Below are 7,567 nucleotides of genomic sequence, written 5' to 3' on the forward strand. Positions count from 1 at the left end.
GGAAGCCATTAGGAGGGATGAGGGCATAAGAGGGGTGACGCTGCCAGGCAGTGGAGGGACCCAAGTGAAAACCTCCCTGTACATGGACGACGTCACCGTCTTCTGCTCTGATCCGAGGTCAGTTCGCAGGTTGATTGGCACCTGCGAACAGTTCGAGCTAGCGTCGGGGGCCAGGGTCAACCGCACGAAGAGCGAAGCCATGCTCTTCGGCAACTGGCCCGACCGATCCAGCGTCCCCTTCAACATCAGGTCTGACCACGTGAAGGTGTTGGGGATATGGTTCGGAGGGGCGGAGGCGTGCAACAAGAACTGGCAGGAGCGGACTGCCAAGGTGAAACAGAAACTGGGACTGTGGGGAGGGCGCTCCCTGTCGATAACGGGCAAGAACCTGGTCATCAGGTGTGAGGTGCTCTCAGGGCTGCTGTACTTGGCGCAGGTCTGGCCCGTCCCCCGCTCCTACAGCTCGGAAATCACCCGGGCTGTCTTCAGATTCGTCTGGGGATCCAAGATGGAGCGGGTGGGACGGACCGCCATGCACAAGTCCCTGGACAACGGGGGCAAGAACGTCCCCAATGTCGCCCTCACCCTGATGGCCAGCTTCGTATGTGGCTGCATCAGGTTGTGTGTAGAGCCCAGGTATGTGGGCACCAAGTACCGCTACGTGCCCAGGTTCTACTTGTCGCCCTGGCTACGAAGGATGGGTCTGGCCCCACTCCCGCGCAACGCCCCAGTCAGCTGGTCGTTGCCGGCATACCTGTCCTACGTAGCAAAGTTCTTCCAGGAGAACGCCTTTGACCACAGGGCCATCAGGCAGTGGTCGGCACGTAGTGTCCTGCAGGCACTGCAGGAGAAGGACGTGATGGACACAGTGGGGTGGTTCCCGGAGCAGACTGTCCAGTTCATCTGGCAAAATGCCTCATCGCCAGATCTAACCAACAGGCACCAAGACCTCGCCTGGCTGGCGGTGAGAGGGGCCCTCCCAGTCAGAGCCCTCCTGTACGCCCGGAACGTCGTCTCCGCACCCCATTGCCCACGGGAGGACTGCAGTGAGGAGGAGTCTGTGACCCACCTCTTTGCACACTGCCAGTTCGCAAAGAGGGTGTGGAGGAGGATGGATGGGCTAGTGTCACGGTTTATCCCCAGCAGCTGCGTAACAGAGGACTCTCTGATCTACGGGCTGTTCCCGGGGACACACACGGAGACCAACGTCCGGTGCTGCTGGCAGATCATCAACTCGGTGAAAGATGCTATTTGGTCGGCCCGTAACTTGATGATCTACCAGCACATGGAGATGTCCGTGGGAGAATGCTGCCGACTGGCACATTCTCGACTGCAGGAGTACGTGCTGAGGGACGCACTGAAACTTGGTGCAGCCACCGCAAGGGCCCGGTGGGGAAGGACCACAGTATAGGTTTCTCCACCCGTGGGAGTGGGAGGGGTCGGAGGGCGGGGAGTATACCCCTCAACAATGAAATGATGTGGTATAAATACGGATATGTACTGTGTATAATGCAAACGTATGTAAAGGATGAAAAGTTATTGAATGGTTTATTGTATATATTTATTTTTGAATAAAGTATATTTTGAAATAAAAAAAAAAAAAAAAAAAAAAAAATCTGTTCTTATCAGTTTAATATCTGATACGTCCCTTATCTGGGGACCATATATTAAATTGATTTTTGGAACAGGGAGATGGAATAGGGGCTTGCTCCGTCCACTCCACGCATCGACCCGGTATTGCAGTGCCTCTGGGAACGGTGCACTCCCCTTCTGGGGAATTTCAAAGTAGCAAAGAAAAGGAAAACGACGAAAGCTCCATCAGGCACAGCAGCACAGACAAGCATGCACGCACATGGAGAGAGAGGAGAGAGCTAGCTGCTTGCTCTACACTTCTCCTGTGTCTGTGTCTGTCTGTCGATACAGCTCACTCACTCACTCACGCCATGGGCAGACAACTCAACAACAGCACGAGCATCATATATCTGGGCCATTTGATCAAGCCATTTGATGGCTAAGATCAAGTGCACATCCAGGCTGCAACCAGATCAGGTGCTGCAGGCAAGGCAGCAACTTCATGAGAGATGCCCCTTGGCATTCATTCCTGAAGCAAACTGCTCAACCGGCACACTCATTCTGATGCCTGCTCACTCGGCAGCTGCCTGCACCAAGCACAGAAGCAGAGTGAAGCGGAGCGGGCCGAAAGGCCTTTTCTGTCCCGCCACGCTCGCTCCACTTCTCAGGCTCAGGCTTCTCAGCTGCTCCTTGAAGCCAACGGAGGACGGGACGGACGGACGGACGGGCGGGCGAACGAACGAACGAACGAACGAACGAACGAACGAGGCGAATGAACGAATGATTTCACCAGCAGCCAGCCTGTCGGACAGGCAGGCTCGTTCAAGTGTGCCAGCAGCCAGGGCTCGTGGACGAGAGGAAGGAAGGGAGGCATCCGATGGAGCCCGGCCACAGAGCAACGGGGCCCGGTGCTGCATCCTCCCCGCCTGCACCAGACTGCCAAGACTGCTGCTCTCCTGCCCAGACAGACAGACAGACAGACAGACCAGCTACAAGCATCACCACCTAGCCATAGCACCAGCAAAACTCTGCCTACCTGCCCTGGCCTGGCCTGGCCTCCTCTGCTCTGCCCGACCCGACCCGACTCGACTCACAAATCTCCATTGTGATGCGTCTGCCTGCCCCTGCCCCAGCCCCAAAGCCCCGCCCACCGTTCGAGGCAAGGCAGAGGCACAACCCCCCACTCAGACCTCCCCAATATACATTGGCAGTGCAGTGCATCTCCAGCCTCGCTCAAAATCACGTCCCAAACCCCAAAATCACTCAAACCTCTCATGCTTACACGTACCTACTCGGCGTCCAGCTTTGGCGCACGTCTCCACAAGTGCCACATCCATCCACGTGCCCCTGCTTCACGCACAGCACAGCACTGTGCCTCCCTCCGGCAGGCATTTCGCCGATCCATTTCCTGTTTCACAACCAAGGCATAATCAGTACCCCTTTCCTTCCACAGCACAGCGCGCACACGCGCCCGCCCACTCCGCCACCGAGCCATGCCGGCCAAAAACGCACCTGCACAGCAGTGGGGCACAGGGCCGCCGTCAGCCCGCCACACATTTCCCTCCTTCCCTCCTATTTCTACATCCGTGCACCCACCCCGCTGCAAAACCAGTCAGTCTGCTCAGGCGTCAGCACAGAGGCATAGTGAAGGGCCTCGGCCCTTCTCCCTTTACTGCCCTCTGTACATGTGACCAGAGCTTGGCAGATCCCTCAGCACTCCGTGTGCACGTGTGTCTGTGACTCTGTGTCTCTGTGAGATTGAGTGAGTGAGTGAGTGAGTCAGTGAGAGAGAGACAGACAGACAGACACACACACACACACACACACACACACACACACACACACACACACACACACCCACCCCCATCCACCCTGGTAAAAAAAAGGTGGTGGGGGAGCAGGGGAGAAGACACTGTGTCCAATCATAGCCTGTGCAGACGCAAAGTCTGCAGCTTCTGGAGATGAAACAAACTCAATCCACTCAACAATTGTAATTGCACACACGTCAAAATAAAGGCACAGAGGTGTGAATGGCTGCACTTCAGCCTTCGGCTTGGAGAGCACACCCATTGTTTCTCCTCAGGCACACCTGTAGCTGACATCCTCCTGTTCCCAAACTTGCCAGGAGGCTTTTCTGCCCGCGGACTTTGGCCACGTCCACAACCCTCGTACCGGTCTTGAGCGTTGCACGTGGCCTCTGCCTTTGTCGCCCGGCGCAGTCCCATCCGCTCGCTCCCTCCCGGAGAGGGCAGAGCCTCCGAAGGAGACCGTTCAGCTGGATGGATGCGCCGGCCAGCTAGGGCGCGCAAAGCCGAGAGGCGCGCTCTCTTTGCCGAGTGCAGGGACGCCCTTGAAGGGCCCAGCGGCCTGCTCCCACTCCCCCTGCAGACTCTTGTGCAGACAGGACAGCGTGACCAGCCTCCCATGACCAGGAGAGCAGTGCAAGTTGAGCCAGCCTCTGAGACCGACCTGGGAGCCGGCAGCCTTGACGTAGGCAGTGTGCCAGTGACGTAGGCGCCCATAAGTACGGCCCCACTCCCAGATGATTGGTGGATCACTAGCAGCTTTACATAGCCTCTGACAACTTGCACTCATGACGGACCAGGTAGGCAACAGCTGTCCAGCACACCCACCCATCCCAGACAACCTAGGGGAGAGCTGCCAGCGGGCCAGGGCAGCAAGGTCTTTGCCAGGCCTCCTGCTTCAATCTAAACACCAGAGGCTAGGCAGGATGTAGCCGACTCAAGCGTATGCCTGCATCGCTTCTCGGCCTTTTGGCTAAGATCAAGTGTAGTATCTGTTCTTATCAGACCAGAAGGCGGAGGTGAAGAGTTCGCGCTGACGCAGGGGTGGATCCTAATGCTGATTGGCCTCCAATCTAACACCCCATACCAGCGACGACAGCAGTGAGGAAGATGGCAGCAGCGAGCAGTGCATCGGCTCGAGGCCAAGGTATCAAGAACACTGTCAGGCTGACAGTGCGAGACCGGAACGGGGGCACACCGGCTTCACCCGAGAGACCTTCATCCGGAAGGTCTTGATGGAATGCTGCGGATTTACGCCTGACGACATCTACTGCGTCCAGGACTTTGCAGGTTTTTTCGACGTGACTTTCCGGCAGGCTGCAGGGTGGCAGAAGCTGTACCAGCAGCTTCAGCTGAAGGGGACAGAGGCGCCGCTGTCGCTGTTGAAAGCACAGGCCCTCTTTGCCACGGCTACCCAGCAGGAACGGACAATCACGGTGCACATGTTCAACCCGCACGTGCCATTGGTAGATGTCCTTACATTCCTCGCTCGGTATGTGGAGAGCGTAGGAACGCCAGCAGACGTGAAGGACGGACTGGGAATCTGGACCAGCAAACGGCAGGTCAAGGTGAAGCTGAGGTTGGACTCCAACGGCGGCGTCATCCACCCCCCCTCCGTCTTCGCCATCGGAGGGAACCGAGGGTACACGGTGTACGCGGGGCAACCCAGGGTGTGCCGAAACTGCGGCAAGGCAGGGCACATCGCAGCCCAGTGCAGGGTGGTGATGTGCAAGAACTGCAAAACTGAAGGCCACCTGACCAAAGACTGCACGCAGGCCAAGTCCTGCAACCTTTGTGGACAAGACGGCCACCTGTACAGAGCCTGCCCGAGGCGTGGGGGCACCTACGCACAGGCAACCAGGGGTGGTGCTGGTCCTGAAAGGGCCCAGGCAGTTTCGGACGCCCCTGCCAGCACTGCCGAAGAGGCACCCGACAGGGCGGACGATGAGACCAGGGAGGAAGGGGCAAGCACCCCGAGACCTGCCACCCCACTGCAGACCCTCCAGGACCAAGCAAATGACGAGCAGGAGTCCATGGAGGAAGGGACAGCTGAGGTGGAAACGGAATGGAAGGTCGTGAAACGGAAAAAGACCCAAAAGGCGGCGGCCAAGCGACAGAAGGCGGAGCAACGCAAGAAAAGGGCAGGGAACCACACAGCCTCTGGTACCCTGTCCTCTTCAGAGGAGGAAGGAGTTGGGGGAGGCCAGCAGCCCCAGCGGAAGAAGCGGCTGGCAGAACAGGTGGAGAGGAGGAGAGAGGAGGGGGAAAGTCTGCTGGCCACCCCCCAAGTACAGGAGGCGGAGAGCAGCAGACACACCGAGCTCCGGGAATCCGGGAGCAGAGCCACGGTTGGCACCCAGCAGCCGGAAGGGGAAGCAGCCCAGGAAGCCAACAACCCCCCGGGCCCAGAACCAGAACGGCCACACACGGAGGAGTACTACCAGCAGTACCTGAGCCCACAGGAGGTGGAAAACTTCACAAAGGCGGTGGGAATGAAGGCTCAGGATGGCAAGGATGAGGACGGAGTGCAGCCAAAATAAGAGACCTACAATGATGGCAGACCTTAAATTGGCGTGCTTGAATGTGCGAAGTTTGAAGAGTACTGGGCGATGCGTCAGCACGCTCCAGTACCTGGACACTGTAAAGACCGACGTGACCTTCCTCCAGGAGTGCGGACTACCACATCTCCGTAACTACCGGAGGTGGTCACGGTGGTGGAAAAAAGGTTTGTCTGTGTGGTCGGGGGGCAACGATTGTCGCGCTTCCGGCCTGGGGATTCTGCTACGGGGAGGTAACTTCTCAATCACCCAAGTTAAAGAGGTGGTTGCGGGGCGCCTCCTGGTAGCAGACGTCAAATACCGGGGCACTCCGCTCCGGCTGATCAACGTGTACGCCTCCCCCGTTCGGAGCGAGCGGCTGGCCGTCTTCGAGCAGCTCCCACAGCTGCTGGTGACGTCCCAGCCGGTCGTTCTGGCCGGAGACTTCAACTGCACCATTGATGCGGCTGGAGGACCCGGCAGCGCCGACGGCAGGCTGGACAGTACCTCCAGACTCCTGAGGGAAATAGTAAAGACGGCCAAGCTGCGCGACGCCTTTGGCACCCCCACAGGTGGAGCACAGCCGCAAGCCACCTGGACACGGTCGGACGGCTCAGCCCGCTCCCGGATCGACTTCCTCTTCCTGTCAGAGCCCCTCACGGTCAGGTCCACCGACGTCACGCCGGTGTTCTTCTCTGACCACTGCCTTCTGAGAGCCACCTGTCGCTTACGGGAGGACCAGAAGGCAGGCAGGGGGACGTGGAAGCTGAATGTTAAGCTGCTGACCCCAGAGAACATCGAGGAACTAGAGAGGGAGTACACAGGTTGGAGAACCTTGAAAGCCTTCTTTGATTCCCCGGTTCACTGGTGGGAAGCCACCAAAGAGAACATTAAGAGGTTCTTCATCCGCAAGGGTATCCAGAAGGCAAGGCAGGAGCAGAGGGAACTGCGTAAACTCCAGACAGAGTTGCAGCAACTTCTCCTTCTGCAGTCGAAGGGGGTGGATGTCAGGGAGGAATTGCGAGAGGTGAAGGGCCGGCAAGCCCATAACCTCGCCGCCGAATCCTCCAAGATCATCTTCCGATCAAGGGTCCAAACCGTGGAGCAGGACGAGACGTGCTCACGCTTCTTCTTCCAAAAGGTGCACAGGGGGAGCTCTGTGATCCACAACCTTAGGGAAGAGGACGGCTCAGTCGCGTCCTCGCAGACCGACATACTGAGGATCTGCAAGTCCTTCTATGCCGGTCTGTACGACGAAAAGGCCACAGAATCCACAGCCTCCCGCAACTTCCTGTCGTCTATCACGCAGGTCTTAGACGGCGGCAAGCGGGAGAGTCTGGATCAGCCACTGACCCTGGACGAGCTGACAGGCTCCATCCGTTCCTTTGGGTCGGGTAAGACTCCCGGAAGCGACGGCTTACCGGCTGAGTTGTACTCGGCTCTGTGGAACTGGATAGGCCCAGACCTGCTGGAAGTGTACAATGCTATGCTTCTGGCCGGCAGGATGTCTGAGTCCATGAGGAAGGGCATCATCACCCTCATCTACAAGCAGAAGGGGGAAAGAGAGGACATTAGAAATTGGAGACCCATCTCTCTCCTGAATGTGGACTACAAGATCCTGTCCAAGGCTATCGCCAACAGGGTCAAGTCTGC

General features: G+C 58.0%; 2 pseudogenes; both read left to right on the plus strand.

Annotated features, from left to right (window-relative positions):
- The first annotated feature begins 1,557 nt into the window (after nt 1-1,557).
- LOC134354470 (U2 spliceosomal RNA) lies at nt 1,558-1,768 on the plus strand (annotated as a pseudogene).
- Nucleotides 1,769-4,330: 2,562 nt separating this feature from the next.
- Nucleotides 4,331-4,462, plus strand: LOC134354477 (U2 spliceosomal RNA; annotated as a pseudogene).
- The last annotated feature ends 3,105 nt before the right edge of the window (nt 4,463-7,567 follow it).

The sequence above is a fragment of the Mobula hypostoma genome, chromosome 11 (genome assembly GCF_963921235.1).
Source record: "Mobula hypostoma chromosome 11, sMobHyp1.1, whole genome shotgun sequence".
Taxonomy (NCBI): Eukaryota; Metazoa; Chordata; class Chondrichthyes; order Myliobatiformes; family Myliobatidae; genus Mobula; species Mobula hypostoma.